The sequence below is a fragment of the Nicotiana tomentosiformis genome, chromosome 10, assembly GCF_000390325.3.
Source record: "Nicotiana tomentosiformis chromosome 10, ASM39032v3, whole genome shotgun sequence".
Classification (NCBI taxonomy): domain Eukaryota; kingdom Viridiplantae; phylum Streptophyta; class Magnoliopsida; order Solanales; family Solanaceae; genus Nicotiana; species Nicotiana tomentosiformis.
This window is the reverse complement of record NC_090821.1, coordinates 55,773,630-55,792,508: the sequence shown is the minus strand read 5'-3', so window position 1 is coordinate 55,792,508 and position 18,879 is coordinate 55,773,630.

Here is an 18,879-nt window from a genome sequence, read left to right as displayed (position 1 = left end):
CTTATTAGTCGAGTGAATGTTTCGAACTCAAAGTAATGTAGCCCGTAGGCATAATGGTCGAGTGAGTGCTTGCTCGAACTCGGAATAAGAATATCCCATAGGCTTATTAGTCGAGTGAATGTTTCGAACTCGAAGTAATGTAGCTCGTAGGCGTAATGGTCGAGTTAGTACTTGCTCGAACTCGGAATAAGAATAGCTCGTAGGCTTATTAGTCGAGTGAATGTTTCGAACTCGGAATAAGAATAGCTCGTAAGCTTATTAGTCGAGTGAATGTTTCGAACTCGGAATAAGAATAGCTCGTAAGCTTATTAGTCGAGTGAATGTTTCGAACTCGAAGTAATGTAGCCCCTAGGCATAATGGTCGAGTGAGATCTTGATCCAACTCGGAATAAGAGTAGCTCGTAGGCTTATTAGTCGAGTGAATGTTTCGAACTCAAAGTAATGTTGCCCGTAGGCGTAATGGTCGAGTGAGTGCTTGCTCGAACTCAATCCTGTTTGCAAAATAAATCTCGAAATAGAGGAAATTTCCTTGGATATAAGACATCGGTAAAGAATAGAACTTTCTTTGCAAGTCATTATACATGTGTTCATATTTTGCATCAGGGCTCGAGCCAACTACATGAGCATGGTTCGTTTTGACCATTTGGATCTTACAACTTTTCCTATTGGAACCCTGTTGTTACGAAATAACTTTCTTGCATCAGTTGATATATTTGAGGGCTAATGCCTCCCAGTATTCGAGGTCGATTGTAAAGAGGCCTCGGATACTGTTGAATTATTTCTAAGTATAGCACGATTATTGGTTGCCTCATTAAAAACCTTACCGAAAAACCCATTTGGGATAAAACCGGTCTAAGGAAAAAAGAGTGCAACGCGTGCTTTCAGACCTAGGGCTTCATATTGAAGGATCCATCCTAGCTTCTGATCGGACTCCTGTAGGGGTTAGTTTTGAAATGTAAACGAATATGGGAGGGTCGTACCTTAGCAGTAGTATCATTTTAGGTATGACACATTCCAATTGCTTGATAGTTGTTTGCCGTTTATATTACCGAGCTTGTATGATCCTTTTCTGACGTTTTCGAGAACCTGATACGGTCCTTCCTAGTTCGGTCCTAGTTTTCCTTCGTTCGGATTTCGGGTACTGAGGGTGACTTTCCTTAGCACTAAGTCCCCGAGTTTAAAATGGCGAAGCTTGGTTCTTCGATTATAGTATCTTTCAATTCGTTGCTTTTGAGTTGGCAAAATGAGATAGAGTGGGTAAGCTCAAGAGGAAATCTGGTATAACATCTATCACTACCTCAGCCTTTGCCATGGTGATATACTGTATTTGGCGTGAAAGGAATTCAATCAAATTCAACAAAGGGAACTACGATGCTGATAAGATATGCAGAGAAATTGCAATTGCACATACAAGGGAGATCAAAAAATAAATGGCAGTCAACATTGAAATGCTTGAATCATTATCCATAGGCTAGAATGATGGCTTTGTTTGTTAGAAATGTGTGATGACCCACAGGGTCATCTTGTGAAATAAGACTCTATTCCGGGCCCGTTAGCCTTAAAACCTTATTTTCACTCACCTCGATTTGCGTGCACAGTTCGGGCGTAAATCCGAAAAGCCTTTATGTGGAAATTTATGAAGTAATAATTTTTGGAATTTAAAATTAATTTTTAGTTGACTTTGGTCAACGTTTTGAGTAAACGGATCCGGATCCGTATTTCAACATTCTCGGAAGGTCTGTAGTAAAATATGGGACTTGGGCGTATGCCCGAAATCGAATTTCGAGGTCCCTAGATCGAGAAATGAATTTTTGATGAAAATTGTAAGACTGAAATTCTAAGGATTTAAAAAAATTGATTAATGTTTGATCTCGTTGGTATCGGGCTCGTATTTTAGTTCCGGAGCCCGATACAGATTTAATATAATATATAAGTCATGTCTGTGAAATTTGGTAGAAATTGGAGTTGATTTGACGTGATTCGGACGTCCGATTGAGAAGATAGTAGTTTTGAAATGTTCTTGAGGAATTCATGAGTTTGGTACTAAATCCATAGTTTTAGGTGTTATTTTTATGATTTGATCGCACAAGCAAGTTCGTATGATATTTTTAGACTTGCGTGCATGTTTGGTTTGGAGCCCCGAGGGCTCGGAAGAGTTTCAAATAGGCTACAGAGTGATTTTAGAACTTAGAGAATTGCTGGTGTAACTGGTGTCTGTAGCAGGCCTCCTGATCTCGCAATTGCGAACTAAGCAGGCCTGGCAATTGCGAGGTATCTATCGCAATTGCGAAGAAGGCCTGGGCCAGCATGTTCTCGCAATTGCGAGATTTTCTTCGCAATTGCGATGGGGGTCTGGGGAAGGGTATGTTCGCAAATGCGAATATCTGCCCGCAAATGCGATGGGCCAATTGTCGCAAATGCAACATATTCTTCGCAAATGCGAAGGCAGCAAAAATGTGAAGGATCTCGCATTTGCTGTGATGACCCAAAAGGTCATCTTATATTTTAGAACTCGAATCTGAGCTCTTAAGACTTATAAATCTCATTTTTATCCTTCTCGATTTGCGTGCGCAGTCCGGGCAGGTTTTCGGAAAGCGTTTACGTTGAAAACTAATAAAAATAAGAATTTTTACCTTAAAAGTTGATTTTCATTGACTTCGGTCAATATTTTTGGTAAACAGGCCCAGATTCATGCTTTGTCGGTCCCGGTAGGTCCGTATCGAATTATGGGACCTGGGCATATGCCCGAAATTGAATTCGGAGGTCCCTAACTTGAGTTATGAATTTTTGATGAAAATTAAAAGTCTGAAAATTATTTGTCTTTAAGAATCGATTGATATTTGGCATTGTTAGTATCGGGTCCGTATTTTGGTTTCGGAGCCCGGTACAGGTTCATTATGATATTTAAGACTTGTTTGTGAAATTTGGGGAGAAACAGAGTTGATTTGACGTGATTCAGACATCCAATTGAGAAGATATGAATTTTAAAGTGTTCTTGAGAATTTCATTTGATTTGGTGCTAAATTCGTAGTTTTAGGTATTATTTTGGTGATTTGATCGTGCGAGCAAGTTCGTATGATGGTTTTAGACTTGTGTGCATGTTTGGTTTGGAGCCTAGAGGGCTCGGGTGAATTTCGGATAGGCCACATGATGTTTTGAACTTAAAAATTTTGCAGATATAACTGAACCTGTTGTAGGACTCTGATCTCGCAATTGCGAGATGAAGCATCGCAAATGCGAACCAAGCAGGTATGGCAATTGCGAGATTTTTATCTCAATTGCGAAGAAAGCCTAGGCCAGCAATTCTCTCAATTGCGAGTTTTCCTTCGCATTTGCATAGAGAGTCGGGGAAGGGCAGTGATCGCAAATGCGATCATTTAGTCGCATTTGCGAAGATTCAGTGGTCGCAAATGCGACACTTTACTCGCATTTGCAAAGACAGCGGGACTGTGAAGGGATTCGCAATTGCGAATGTTCCTTCGCATTTGCGAGCTTCGCAAAATGCGAAGCTCAGGTCGCAAATGCGACGTCTGTAGCGGAACAAAATGACTTTTGGACGGGAATTTTCATTCATTTCCCAAATTTTCAAGACCTAAAACACAAGAGGCGATTTTTCAAAGATAATTTCTTCCCCAAATCATAGGTAAGTGATTCTAAACTGGTTTCTTTCAATATTTCACTACGTTTCACAAGATTTCAACCTAAAATCTAAGGTTTTCATGGTAGAATTATGGGTTCTGGGTAGAAACTAGGGATTTCAGAAATTTGGGGATTTATACCTCAATTTGAGGTCGGATTCCCAAACCAATGATATATTCGGGTTCGGGGGTGAATGGGAAAATGGATTTTGGTCCGAACCTCGGGTTTTGACCAAGCGGGCCCGGGGTCGATTTTTGACTTTTTGGAGGAAAATTTTGGAAATCTAAATTTATGCAATGTAATTGATTCCTTTAGCAATATTTGATATTATTGAGTCATTTTTGAATAGATACGAGTGGTTTGGAGGTGAATTCTAGAGGAAAAGTTGTGATTGAGAATTAAGTGGCCTTTAGAGCGAGGTAAGTATTGTGTCTAACTTTGGCTTGAGGGAATAGGTATTGTGTGAGTATTTTCTACGTGTTTTGTTGTTGAATACAATGTATAGTTGAGGTGAGGAGCATCTATATGTTGTGGTCGAGTCATAACATGCGAGTGAAATTCCATTCTTGCAAATTTGTAGTCTTAAATCTTGTTATCCATGCTTATTGTTGTTGTTGAAATGTTGGGAGACTTGTATCCGGTTCCACCAAGGTCGATAAAATTATGAATATTGATTTGAGGTTGAGATGCTAAATTGTGAAAGTAGTCATTGAAGAAATATTGATTTCTTTGTGAAACATTTCTCTATCCATTGTTATTGATTCTGTGAATTGTGAGGAAGAGTGTAAAGTACGAAGGGTGATGCCATGCATGATTTATTTATATTGTGAGGAAGAGTGTAAAGCACGATGGGTGATGCCGTGCATGATTTATTTATATTGTGAGGAAGAGTGTAAAGCACGAAGGGTGATATCGTGCATGATTTATTTATATTGTGAGGAAGAGTATAAAGCACGAAGGGTGATGCCGTACATGAATTATTTATATTGTGAGGAAGAGAGTAAAAGCACGAAGGGTGATGCCGTGCAGTCTTATTTGTTATTTGGTGAGGTTGAGAGTAAAAGCACGAAGGGTGATGCCGTGCAGTTTTTCTTGCTGTCTTAATTGCTCAATTCGTTTAAGGATTTCCGGTTTAATTATGTCTTTTTATAATTCTTACTCTTTATGTTGTATTCCCCCACTGTATGTTCCCCTCTTATTATTTTTACGTTATTTCTTTATTTACTGTTGTTGCCACTAGCATGATTATACTGTTCAGATTATATGTGGGTATCTTGTCCTAGCCTCGTCACTATTTCGCCGAGGTTAGGCTCGACACTTACCAGTACATGGGGTCAGTTGTACTGATACTACACTCTGCACTTTTTGTGCAGACTTTGATACCGGCTCAGGTTGATCGAGATTTTGCTATTCGTCCGCTGTCCGGAGACTCAAAGTAGATCTGTCGGCGCTCATAGTCCTTGAAGTCCCCGTCTACCTTTTATGTCACTGTTGTTTTCTTTCATTCAGATAGTTGTATTTCTTTAAGACTATTACTTGTAGTAAATTCTAGAATGCTCGTGAATCGTGACTCCAGATCCAGGTGGTAGTAATTAATACACTTTTATAAAATTCCGCTCCTCTTATATTTCATCTTAGTTAATCATTGTTTTTACTGAATGGAAATAAGGAATTGGTTTAACGATTTTTTAACATTGGCTTGCCTAGCAAGTGAAATGTTAGGCGCCATCACAGTCCCGTCGGTGGGAAATTTTGGGTCGTGATAGTTGGTATCAGAGCACTAGGTTGCCTAGGTCTCACGAGTCACGAGCAAGCTTAGTAGAGTCTGAAGGATCGGTACGGAGATGTCTGTACTTATCTCTTAGAGGCTATGAAGTTTAGGAACAATATCACTTCTTTCAATCCTTATCGTGCGATATTGATTTTGCTTGAAACCTATATCTCACATTCCTTTGTATCTACTCGTGTATGACATTGCGCACTCGGTATCAGTTGTGCATCGACGGTTCATGATGCCGCAGATGAACTACGAGGGAGCCAGAGATGCGCAAACATTGCCTCAACGTGTGATTCCGACTGAAGATGCGGACGTATAAAGAGATCACCTAGTGAATAATGTGTGTGGGGGGGGGTGGGGGGGGGGGGGGTGCAACGTACCTTGGCATCTGGTTGATTTATACGAGTTGTGAAGGTTAATATTGTGGACCATCGGACGTGGTTAACTATGACTTCGCGCCGAGTGGGGGAGTCCGCTATCAATGAATGGATTGTGAGTCATGTGTTATATGCGTTTTGGTCTGAAATGTATATATGTGCTACTGAAAGGTTCTCCTAAAAATTTACATATGTGTTAAGGCCTGAGATTTTGTAGAGAATAAGGTTGGGACTTGCGGTATGTCCGCCTCCGTAATAATCTTATACTTCAGTACCAAAGGAGTTAGAGAAACAACATTAAATTTATAGAAGGTCTACTCAGCTTGGACGTCACTGTTGCGGATTTTGGGGGTGCTTCGGAGGAAGTACAGTGGTTGACGAGATTCTGGACTAAGAATTTTCTGTATGGAGCTCTACTTTTGTGATCATTGTATATAAATAGGGGTAAAGTTTACCCCAAGAAAGAATCGAAGAGTATGTTAAGAAATGGGTCAGCTCAACAGTGTTGAGTCAGCATAACAAAAGAAGGAATTGGCCTTGGGAGAGATAATTCTCCACATGTGTCTGTGGCAAGCTTATAAAGAGGGCAGACCAGCCAATACAACACCACCCACTTGGCTCGGTTCTCAGAAATACTTTTGAAAGAGTTTGTTTCCCGGACTCTCCGTAATGCATGGCGCATAGGGTTTGAACGATTGCGTCAGGTCACCATGACGGTGTCATAATATGCCATCGGGTTCAATAAGTTATCCCGTCATATTCCTACTTTTCTTCCTACAGCCAGAGAGTGAGTCCACAGACTGATTAAAGGACTTAATTATGATCGTAAAATTTTGTATGACTCGGAAGCTGCAGACTGATACTTCATTTCCACTAGTGGTAGAAATTGCCAAGATATTAGAACGTGTTTGGGGTAAGGAAAAAAAAAGAAAACTAAGGAGACCAAGACGTCTCGAGGTTCTGGGAGATTTAGTGGATTCTACTCTGCGAGTACAAATCATTATGGCGGGGGCTCGTGTAGTCGGCCAGCCCAGTTCGCACATCGTATTAATTGAGGTGCTCCAGTAAGTTCTTTTAATGCACCACTGATATGAGTTTCCTACAATGGTTATTCCAGTTATCTGGCACAGACTCAATATGAGCATCCAAACCCGCAAAGGGGTTGTTATGGATACGGCGATACTAGGCACATCATGAGAAAATTGTCCCAAACTTGGGAGAGGCATATTTCATCAAAGCACTCTGGCTACGTTCCCCATTGCAGTTACTACACCACCCACACAATTAGTTAAGGGTGGAGGACAAACGGGTAGAAGGCGTCCTAGAGGTGGAGACCCAGCCGTTGTTATATTTGTTTTATGGTATGGTGGAGGTCGTTACATCAGATGGTGTCGTTATAGGTACGACCTCGATTTAAAATAAAGGAATAATTTCCTTAACTTGATTCGGTTCTGAGTATCAAGATGAGTCCTCCTATTGTGCTCCACTTATGAGTGAGCTTCGTAATTCTATAATCTACTTATGTGTTTACTTCTGTTGGGAGGTTTTATGGAGATAACTACACTTATCATTCCATGATGGACTCTAATAAGATCTGTGAGGCTAAAGGTGCCTTTCTGGTACTTATTTAGGTATGTTTTGATGTATTTCCGGATAATTGATTACAAATTGTGAATTATATGCCCTACCGGTGTGGGGTTCATTATGTGTTATGATTTTGTTTAACGAAAGTTATTTAAAAGGAAAAAATGGAAAGATTCGATTGGCAAGATGTGCATATTACTTTTGATTCAGAACTGAGGCCGAGGTCCTCGTATTTTAAAATAAATTGATATGTTTAAACCGGGCTATGAGCTGCGGTGGAAGTTATATAAGGACGAGATCCTTGTGATTAAAAAAAAATTCTTGTGTTTAAATTCTCCATTGTGAAAATTAAATTTGTACTATAGTACTAATAGGAAGTCATGCCTGCTAGGCTTATTTGAAATTTTTTTGTATGAAATTCTCTGTGCATACTTGCCAAATTCGTGTTGTAATATTGAGTTGTAACCTATGAGGTAGGTGCCCGCCCAGGTGGCGTTAAATGTGACTCATTAATTCGGGTAAATAATTATGAGGTCTTCATGCCTCGCATCTCGTTATTAGTATTGTGAAGGTTTAAAACGAGATTTATGTTAACATAAAGATAATTGACGATTCTATAATTGATTATGAACAACTATTAAAACCAGATTGACCCAGAAGGGGTGTGAGTTGAGCTTTCAGAAGCTCAAGACCGCTTTGACTACAATGCTAGTGTTGGTATTACCCATAGGTTCAGGATCATATACGGTATATTGTGATGCCTCTCACATTGGGCTTGGTGCAGTATTAATGCAAGATGGCAAGGTAATTGTATATGCGTCGCGGCAATTAAAAGTTCACGAGAAGAATTATCCTATTCATGACTTAGAATCGGTAGCCATTGTTCATGCACTGAAGATTTGGAGGCATTACCTCTACGGTGTCTCGTGTGAGGTATTTACTGATCATCATAGCCTTCAGTATCTATTCAAACAAAAGGATCTTAATTTGAGGCAGAGAAGATGGTTGGAGTTGTTGAAAGATTATGATATCACCATTTTGTATCACCCCGGAAAGGCCAATGTGGTGGCCGATGCTATAAGTAGAAAGGCTGTGAGTATGGGCAGTCTTGCGTATATTCCGATTGGTGAGAGGCCATTAGCTACAGATGTTCTGACTTTGGCTAATCAGTTCGTGAAGTTAGATATTTTAGAACCCAGTTGGGTTCTAGCTTGCACAGTCGCTCGGTCTTCTTTATATGGGCGCATCAGAGAGAGGCAGTATGATGATCCTCATTTACTTATCCTTAAGGACACGGTGCGGCACGGTGATGCCAAACAGGTTGCTGTGGGGAAAGATGGGGTTCTACAAATGCAGGGTCATATTTGTGTGCCTAATGTGGATGGACTTCGTGAATTAATTCTTGAAGAAGCACACAGTTCAAGGTAGTCTATTCATCCAGGTACCGCCAAAATGTATCAAGATTTGCGGCGACATTATTAGTGGAGGTTAATGAAAAAGGATATAGTTGCATATGTAGCTCGGTGTCAAAATTGTCAGCAAGTTAAGTACTAGCATCAGAGACCTGGTGGTTTGCTTCAGAAGTTAGAAATTCCTGAGTGGAAGTGGGAGCGTATCACTATGGATTTTGTTATTGGGCTCCCACGGACTCAGAGAAAATTTGACGCAGTTTGGGTCATTGTGGACAGGTTGACCAAGTCAGCACATTTCATTCCAGTGGCAGTTACCTATTCTTCAGAGAGGTTAGTTGAAATTTACATTCATGAGATTGTCCGCCTTCACGGGGTGCCCGTGTCTATTATTTCAGATCGAAGTACGCAGTTTACCTCACATTTCTGGAGGGCTTGCAACGTGAGTTAGGCACGCGGGTTGAGCTGAGTATAACATTTCATCCACAGACAGACGGACAGTTAGATCGCACTATTCAGATATTAGAAAATATGCTCCGCGCTTGTGTTATAGACTTTGGAGGTTCTTGGGATCATTTCTTGCCACTTGCAGAGTTTGCTTATAATAATAGCTACCAGTCGAGCATTCAGATGGCTTCATATGAGGCATTATACGGAAGGCGATGCCGATCGCCAGTTTGTTGGTTTGAACCAGGAGGGGCTCAGTTATTGGGTACAGATTTAGTTCAGGAGGTCTTGGACAAGGTTAAGATTATACAGGATCAACTTCGCACAGCTCAGTCCAGGAAAAAGAGTTATGCCGACCGTAGAGTTCGTGATGTTGCATTCATGGTCGGAGAGAGTGTGTTACTACGGGTATCACCCATGAAGGGTGTAATGAGGTTCGGAAAGAAGGGCAAGTTGAGCCCTAGGTATATTAGACCTTTTGAGATTCTGGAGAGAATGGGAGAGGTGGCTTACAGGCTTGTGTTGCCACCTAGTTTAGTAGTTGTTCATCCGGTATTCCATGTGTCCATGCTTCGAAAGTATCAAGACGATCCGTCCCATGTGTTAGATTTTTGCTCTGTCCAGTTGGACAAGGATTTGACTTACGAGGAGGAGCCGATGGCAATTCTAGCCCTGCAAATTCGCCAGTTGAGATCAAAGAGTTACCCTTCAGTTTGAGTGTAGTGGAGAGGTCAGCCTATTGAGGCATCTACTTGGGAGTCTGAGTCCGATATACGGAGTAGATATCCCCACCTTTTCACCAGCCCATGTACTTTTCTATGTCCGTTCGAGGACGAACGATTGTTTTAGAGGTGGAGAATGTGATGACCCAAAAGGTCATCTTATATTTAGAACTCGAATCTGAGCTCTTAAGCCTTACAAATCTCATTTTACCCTCCTCGATTTGCGTGCATAGTCCGGGCAGGTTTTCCAAAAGCGTTTACGTTGAAAACTAATAAAAATAAGAATTTTGCCTTAAAAGTTAATTTTCGTTGACTTCGATCAACATTTTTGGTAAATGGGCCCGTATCCGTACTTTGACGGTCCCCGTAGGTCCGTATCGAATTATGGGATCTGGGCGTATGCCCGGAATTAAATTCGGAGGTCCCTAGCTTGAGTTATGAATTTTTGATGAAAATTAAAAGTCTGAAAATTATTTGTTTTTAAGAATTGATTGATATTTGGCATTGTTAGTATCGGGTCCATAATTTAGTTTCGGAGCTCGGTACAGGTTCATTATGATATTTAAGACTTGTCTGTGAAATTTGGTGAGAAACGGAGTTGATTTGTCGTGATTCAGACGTCCAATTGAGAAAATATGAATTTTAAAGTGTTCTTGAGAATTTCATTTGATTTGGTATTAAATTCGTAGTTCTATGTGTTATTTTAGCGGTTTGATTGCGCGAGCAAGTTTGTATGATATTTTTAGACTTGTGTGCATATTTGGTTTGGAGCCCCGAGGGCTCGGGTGAGTTTCGGATAGGCCACGGGATGTTTTGAACTTAGAAATTTTGCTGGTATAACTGAACCTATTGCATGCCTCTGATCTCGCAATTGCGAGTTCAAGCATCATAAATGCGAATCAAGCAGGTATGGCAATTGCGAGGTTTTTATCGCAATTGCGCGATTTTTATCGTAATTGCGAAGAAAGCCTCGGCCAGCAGTTCTCGCAATTGCGAGTTTTCCTTTGCATTTGCGAAAGGAGTCGGGGAAGGGCAGTGATCGCAAATGCAATCATTTAGTCGCATTTGCGAAGATTCAGTGGTCGAAAATGCGACACTTTTCTCGCATTTGCGAAGACAGCGGGACTGTGAAGGGATTCGCAATTGCGAATGTTCCTTCGCATTTGCGAAGCTCAGGTCGCAAATGCGACGTCTGTATCTGAACAAAATGACTTTTGGATGGGAATTTTCATTCATTTACCAAATTTTCAAGACCTAAAACACAAGAGGCAATTTTCCAAAGACCATTTCTTCCCCCAAATCATAGGTAAGTGATTCTAAACTGGTTTCTTTCAATCTTTCACTATATTTTACAAGATTTCAACCTAAAATCTAAGGTTTTCATGGTAGAATTAGGGGTTTTGGGTAGAAACTAGGGATTTCGGAAATTTGGAGATCTAGACCTCAATTTGAGATCGGATTCCAAAACCAATTATATATTCGGGCTTGGGGTGAATGGGTAAATGGATTTTGGTCTGAACCTCTGGTTTTGACCAAGCGGGCCCGGGGTCGATTTTCGACTTTTTGGAGGAAAATTTTGGAAATCTAAATTTATGTAATGTAATTGATTCCTTTAGCAATATTTGATATTATTGAGTCATTTTTTAATAGATACGAGTGGTTTGGAGGTGAATTCTAGAGGAAAATCTGTGATTGAGAATTAAGTGGCCTTCGAAGTGAGGTAAGTGTTGTGTCTAACTTTGGCTTGAGGGAATACGTATTGTGTGAGTATTTGCTACATGTTTTGTTATTGAATACGATGTATAGTTGAGGTGACGAGCATCTATACGTTGTGGTCGAGTCATAGCATGCGAGTGAAATTCCATTCTTACAAATTTGTAGTCTTAAATCTTGTTATCCATGCTTATTGTTGTTGTTGAAATGTTGGGAGACTTGTATCCGATTTCACCAAGGTCGATAAAATTGTGAATATTGATTCGAGGTTGAGATGTTAAATTGTGAAAGTAATCATTGATGAAATATTGATTTCTTTGTGAAACTTCTCTCTATCCGTTGTTATTGATTCTGTGAATTGTTAGGAAGAGTGTAAAGTACGAAGGGTGATGCCGTGCATGATTTATTTATATTGTGAGAAAGAGTGTAAGGCACGAAGGGTGATGCCGTGCATGATTTATTTATATTGTGAGGAAGAGTGTAAAGCACGAAGGGTGATGCCATGCATGATCTATTTATATTGTGAGGAAGAGTGTAAAGCACGAAGGGTGATGCCGTGCATGAATTATTTATATTGCGAGGAAGAGAGTAAAAGCACGAAGGGTGATGACGTGTAGTCTTATTTGTTATTTGGTGAGGTTGAGAGTAAAAGCACGAAGGGTGATGCCGTGCAGTTTTCCTTGCTGCCTTAATTGCTCAATTCGTTTAAGGATTTCTAGTTTAATTCTGTCTTTTAATTATTCTCTCTCTTTATGTTGTATTTCCCCGTTGTATGTTCCCCTCCCATTATTTCTGCGTTATTTCTTTATTTACTTTTATTGCCACTAGCATGATTATACTGTTCAGATTATATGTGGGTGTCTTGTCCTAGCCTCGTCACTATTTCACTGAGGTTAGGCTCGACACTTACCAGTACATGGGGTCGGTTGTACTGATGTTGCACTTTGCACTTTCTGTGCAGACTTTGATACCGGCTCAGGTTGATTGAGATTTTTTATTGGTCCGCTGTCCGGAGACTCAAGGTAGATCTGGCGGCGCTCACAGACCTTGAAGTCCCCGTCTACCTTTTATGTCACTATTGTTTTCTTTCATTCAGACAATTGTATTTCTTTCTGACTATTAATTGAAGTAAATTCTAGAATGCTCGTGAATCATGACTCCATATCCGGGTTGTAGTAATTAATACAGTTTTATAAAATTTCACTCCTCTTACATTTTATCTTAGTTAATCATTGTTATTTATTGAATGGAAATAAGGAATTGGTTTAACGATTTTCTAACGTTGGCTTGCCTAGCAAGTGAAATGTTAAGCGCCATCACAGTCCCGTCGGTGAAAAATTTTGGGTCGTGAAATTTGTGATGACCCCTTCGCATTTGCGAGCTTCGCAATTGCGAAGCTCAGGTCGCAAATGCGATGTCCACAGCTGATAACTTTGGACTTAGACAGGAGTTTTCATTCATTCTTCAATTTTTTGAACCCTAAACCTCAAGAGGCAATTTTTGGGCGATTTTCATGGGAAAACATTGGGGTAAGTGTTCCTTATCCTATATTAATTATATTTCATGATTTCATACTCATTTATATCATGAATCCGTGAATTTATGGAAGAAAAATCAGATTTTTATAAATTCTTCCAAAAACGAAAATTTAAGATTTGAAGGTCCATTTGATATCGGAATTGGATAATTTTTGTATGGTTGGACTCGTCTCGGAATGGATGTTCGGATTTCATAAGTTTTTCTGAGATTTGAGACGTGGGTCCCACTGCCAAATATTTTATTGAATTTTGGATTTTATCTGGAAAATTAGTAAATTCATATGGAATTAATTCCTATGATTCGTATTGAGTATATTGAATTGTTTGTGAATAGATTTGAAACTTTCAGAGACAAATTTAAAAGGAAAAACTGCGGTTGAGTAATTGATTGGAATTTGCAAAGCGAGGTAAGTGTCGTGGTTAACCTTGACTTGAAGGAATAGAACCCTTAAATTAATTGTTATGTGAATTTAGGGTCGTGACAGTTGGTATCAGAGCACTAGGTTACATAGGTCTCAAGAGTCACAAGCAAGCTTAGTAGAGTCTGAAGGATCGGTACGGAGACATCTGTACTTATCTCTCAGAGGCTATAAAGTTTAGGAACAATATCATTTCTTTCTTATTCTATCGTGCAAATTAATTCTATCATCGATGATTGAACCATTATACTCTTATTCTCTCGTAAATGGCGAGAACACGTAATACCTCTACCGATGGACAAGGACCAGAACCCCCGGTGGCAACTATGGCCAAGGGTAGAGGTCGAGGCCGAGGTAGAGCTCAGTCCAGAGCTCGAGCAGATGCATCTGTTAAAGAACCTCAGGTGGACCTTCAGGAGGAGGTTCCAGTTCAGAATGTACCAGTTGGACCAGTTCAGTTCCCGGAAAGATTCATAGCCACTCCAGTACTTCAGAACGCTCTAGTCCGTTTGGTAAGTCTTATGGAGGGTGTGGCCCAGAATGGTGCATTTCCAGTGGCACCAGCCATCTCACAGGCTGGGGGAGGAGCACAAACTCCCACTACTCCCGCTCCAGAGCAAATAGCTCCCCAGAATCAGGCTCCAGCAGCCCCGCCAGTTGGGGTAGTTCAGCCAGTTGTTGCGGCACAGATCGGTGATAGGCCCGCCATGTCTTTTGAGGCCTTATTGAGATTGGATAAGTTTACCAAGCTCTTTCCAGTTCACTTTAGTGGTACACCTTCTGAGGACCCACAAGATTATCTTGAATGCTGCCATGAGGTGCTGCAGAACATGGGTATAGTTGAGACCAATAGGGTTGATTTTGCTGTATTTTGGATGACGGGTTCTGCCAAGAGTTGGTGGAGAGATTATACATTGACCTGACCAGTCGGATCGCCTGCACTTATATGGGAGCAGTTCTCTCAGCTATTTCTGGAAAAGTTCCTCCCTATCACACTGAGAGAGGAATTCCGCAAGCAATTTGAGCATCTACAGCAGGGTAGTATGACTGTTACTCAGTATGAGTCCCGTTTTGTGGATTCGGCCCGTCATGCTCTCCTTTTACTACCTACGGAGGGAGAGAGAGTGAGGAGGTTTATTGAGGGACTCACTCACCCTATCAGACTTCAGATGGCCAAGGAAACCGGAAGTGAGATATCTTTTCAGGTGGCTACTAATATCGCAAGGAGGATCGAGATGGTTCTTGCACAGGAGAGAGGGCAGAAGTCCGATAAAAGGCCTTGTCAGTTCGGTGGTTTCAGTGGTGCCTCGTCTGGAGGTAGAGGTAATTTTGGTAGGGGTCATCCTCCCACACCGTTTCATTCAGCACTTCATGTATCTCCCAGTGCTTCAGGGAGTTACGGTCCTATTATGCATTACTTTGGGAAACCAACATTTAGTACACATTCAACTCCTATCAGTGCACCACCAAACCAGAGTTACTACAGTGGTTATCCGGCCTATTTGGGTCAGCTTCAACTTCAGCAGCCACGACATCAGGATGGGTGTTATGAGTGTGGAAACATTGGTCACATCAGGAGTTATTGCCCTAGACTGGCGAGTAACAGATCTTGGCAAGATTCTCGTGCCATCATACAGGCACTGGTTGCTTCACCGCTTGCTCAGCTAGCTAGAGGTAGGAGGTCAGGCCATTAGAGGTGGAGGTCAGACTGTTAGAGGTGAAGGCCAACTAGTTAGAGGCAGTCCTAGAGACGCAGTTCAGATTGGTGGGGCCCAGCCCTGATTTTATGCTTTTCCAACTAGGCCTGAGTCCGAGCCATCTGATGATATGATCACAGGTATTATTCCAGTTTGCCATAGAGATGCTTCAGTTCTATTTGATCCAGGATCTATTTATTCCTATGTGTCCTCCTATTTTGCTTCATATTTGGTTATGCCTTGTGATTCGCTGAGTGCTTCTGTTTTTGTATCTACACCGATGGGAGACTCTGTTGTAGTAGATCATATCTATCATTTGTGTGTGGTTACTATTGGTAATCTTGAGACTAATGTGGATCTTCTACTTCTTGATATGGTAGATTTTGATGTCATCTTGGGGTATGGATTGGCTGTCTCCTTATCATGCTATATTAGATTGTCATGCCAAGACAATGACCCTAGCTATGCCGGGGTTACCTCGGTTAGAGTGGAAAGGAACTCCTGGTCATTCTTCCAGCATGGTTATTTCATATATAAAAGCTCGGTGTATGGTAGAGAAATGGTGTCTAGCCTATTTGGCTTATATTCGCGATCTCAGTGCGGATGCTTTTTCTATGAACTCAGTACCAGTTGTTCATGAATTTCCAGAAGTATTTCCTGCAGATTTGCCAGGGATGCCACCCGACAGAGATATTGACTTCTGTATTGATTTGGCTCCGGGCACTCAGCCCATTTCTATTCCACCATACCGTATGGCCTCGCCAGAGTTGAAAGAATTGAAAGAGAAGTTACAAGACTTGCTTGACCAGGGATTCATTAGACCGGTGTCTCGCCCTGGGGTGCACCAATATTATTTGTAAAGAAGAAAGATGGCTCTATACGGATGTGTATAGATTATCGGCAGTTGAACAAGGCCACTATCAAAAACAAATATCCACTGCCAAGAATTTATGACTTATTTGATCAGCTTTAGGGTGCCAAGGTATTTTCGAAGATCGATTTGAGGTGTGGTTACCATTAGTTGAAGATTAGGGCATCTGATGTTCCTAAAACGGCTTTTCGAACTCGGTATGGGCATTACGAATTCCTAGCGATGTCATTTGGGTTGACAAATGCCCCAACAACATTTATGGATTTGATGAATCGGGTGTTTAAGCCTTATTTGGATTCTTTTGTGGTTGTATTCATTTATAATATCTTGATTTACTCCAGCAGTCGAGAGGAACATGAGCAGTATCTTCGAAGTGTGCTTCACACCTTAAAGAATAATCAGTTATATGCCAAGTTTTCAAAATATGAGTTTTGGTTAGACTCAGTTGCCTTTTTGTGGCATGTTGTATCGGCAGAAGGCATAAAGGTGGATCCTAAAAAGATTGAGGCTGTTCAGAATTGGCCTAGACCTACTTCAGTTACAGAGATCCAGAGTTTCCTAGGTTTAGAAGGTTATTATCGTCGGTTCGTGGAAGGGTTTTCATCTATAGCAATCCCATTGACCAGATTGACCCAGAAAGGTGTCCCATTCAGATGGTCAGACGAGTGTGAGTTGAGCTTTCAGAAGCTCAAGACCGCTTTGACTACAGCGCCAGTGTTGGTATTACCCACAGGTTCAGGATCGTATACGGTGTATTGTGACGCATCTCACATTGGGCTTGGTGCAATACTAATGCAAGATGGCAAGGTAATTGCATATGTGTCACGACAGTTGAAAGTTCACGAGAAGAATTATCCTGTTCATGACTTAGAATTGGCAACCATTGTTCATGCGCTGAAGATTTGGAGGCATTACCTCTACGGTGTCTCGTATGAGGTATTTACTGATCATCGTAGCCTTCAGTATCTGTTCAAACAAAAAGATCTTAATTTGAGGCAGATAAGATGGTTGGAGTTGTTGAAAGATTATGATATCACCATTTTGTATCACCCCAGAAAGGATAATGTGGTGGTCGATGCTTTGAGTAGAAAGACTGTAAGTATGGGCAGTCTTGCGTATATTCCGGTTGGTAAGAGGCCATTAGCTACAGATGTTCAGACTTTGGCTAATTAGTTCGTGAGGTTAGATGTTTCAGAACCCAGTCAGGTTCTAGCTTGCACAGTCGCTCGGTCTTCTTTATATGAGCGCATCAGAGAGAGGCAGTATGATGATCCTCATTTACTTGTCCTTAAGGACATTGTGCGGCACGGTGATGCCAACAGGTTGCTGTGGGAGAAGATGGGGTTTTGTGAATGCAGGTTCGTATTTGTGTGCCTAATGTGGATCGGCTTCGTGAATTAATTCTTGAAGAAGCACATATTTCCATGTATTCTATTCATCTAGGTACCGCCAAAATGTATCAAGATTTGCGGCATCATTATTGGTGGAAGAGAATGAAAAAGGATATTGTTGCATATGTAGCTCGGTGTCTAAATTGTCAGCAAGTTAAGTACGAGCATCAGAGACCTGGTGGTTTGCTTAGGAAGTTAGAAATTCCTGAGTGGAAGTGGGAGCGTATCACTATGGATTTTGTTATTGGGCTCCCACGGACTCAGAGAAACTTTGACGCAGTTTGGGTCATTGTGGACAGGTTGACCAAGTCAGCACATTTCATTTCAGTGGTAGTTACCTATTATTCAGAGAGGTTAGATAAAATTTACATTCGTGAGATTGTCCGCCTTCACGGTGTGCCCGTGTCTATTATTTCAGATCGAGGTACGCAATTTACCTTACATTTCTGGAGGGCTGTACAATGTGAGTTAGGCACGCGGGTGGAGTTGAGTACAACATTTCATCCACAGACAAATGGACAGTCAGAGCGCACTATTCAGATATTGGAAGATATGCTCTGCGCTTGTGTTATAGACTTTGGAGGTTCTTGGGATCATTTCTTGCCACTTGCGGAGTTTGCTTATAATAATAGCTACCAGTCGAGCATTCAGATGGCTCCATATGAGGCATTATATGGAAGGCGATGTCGATCGCCAGTTGGTTGGTTTGAACCGGGAGAGGCTCGGTTATTGGGTACCGATTTGGTACAGGATGCCTTGGATAAGGTCAAGATTATTCAGGATCGACTTCGCACAGCTCAGTCTAGGAAAAAGAGTTATGCCGACCGTAAAGTTTATGATATTGCATTCATGGTTAGAGAAAGAATATTGCTCTGGGTTTTACCTATGAAAGATGTAATGAGGTTCGGAAAGAAGGGCAAGTTGAGCCCTAGGTATATCGGACCCTTTGAAATTCTTGAAAGGGTGGGTAAAGTAGCCTACAGGCTTGCATTACCACCTAGTTTATCAGCGGTTCATCCGGTGTTCCATGCGTCTATGGTTCGGAAATATCATGGTGACCCGTCCCACGTGTTAGATTTCAGCTCTGTCCAATTGGACAAGGATTTGACTTATGAGGAGGAGCCGGTAGCCATTCTAGACCGGTAGGTTCGTCAGTTGAGGTCAAAGAGTTACCCTTCAGTTCGAGTGTAGTGGAGAGGTCATCCTGTTGAGGCAGCTACTTGGGAGTCCGAGTCGGACATGCGGAGTAGATATCCCCACTTGTTCGCCAGTTCAGGTATTTTCTATGTCTGTTC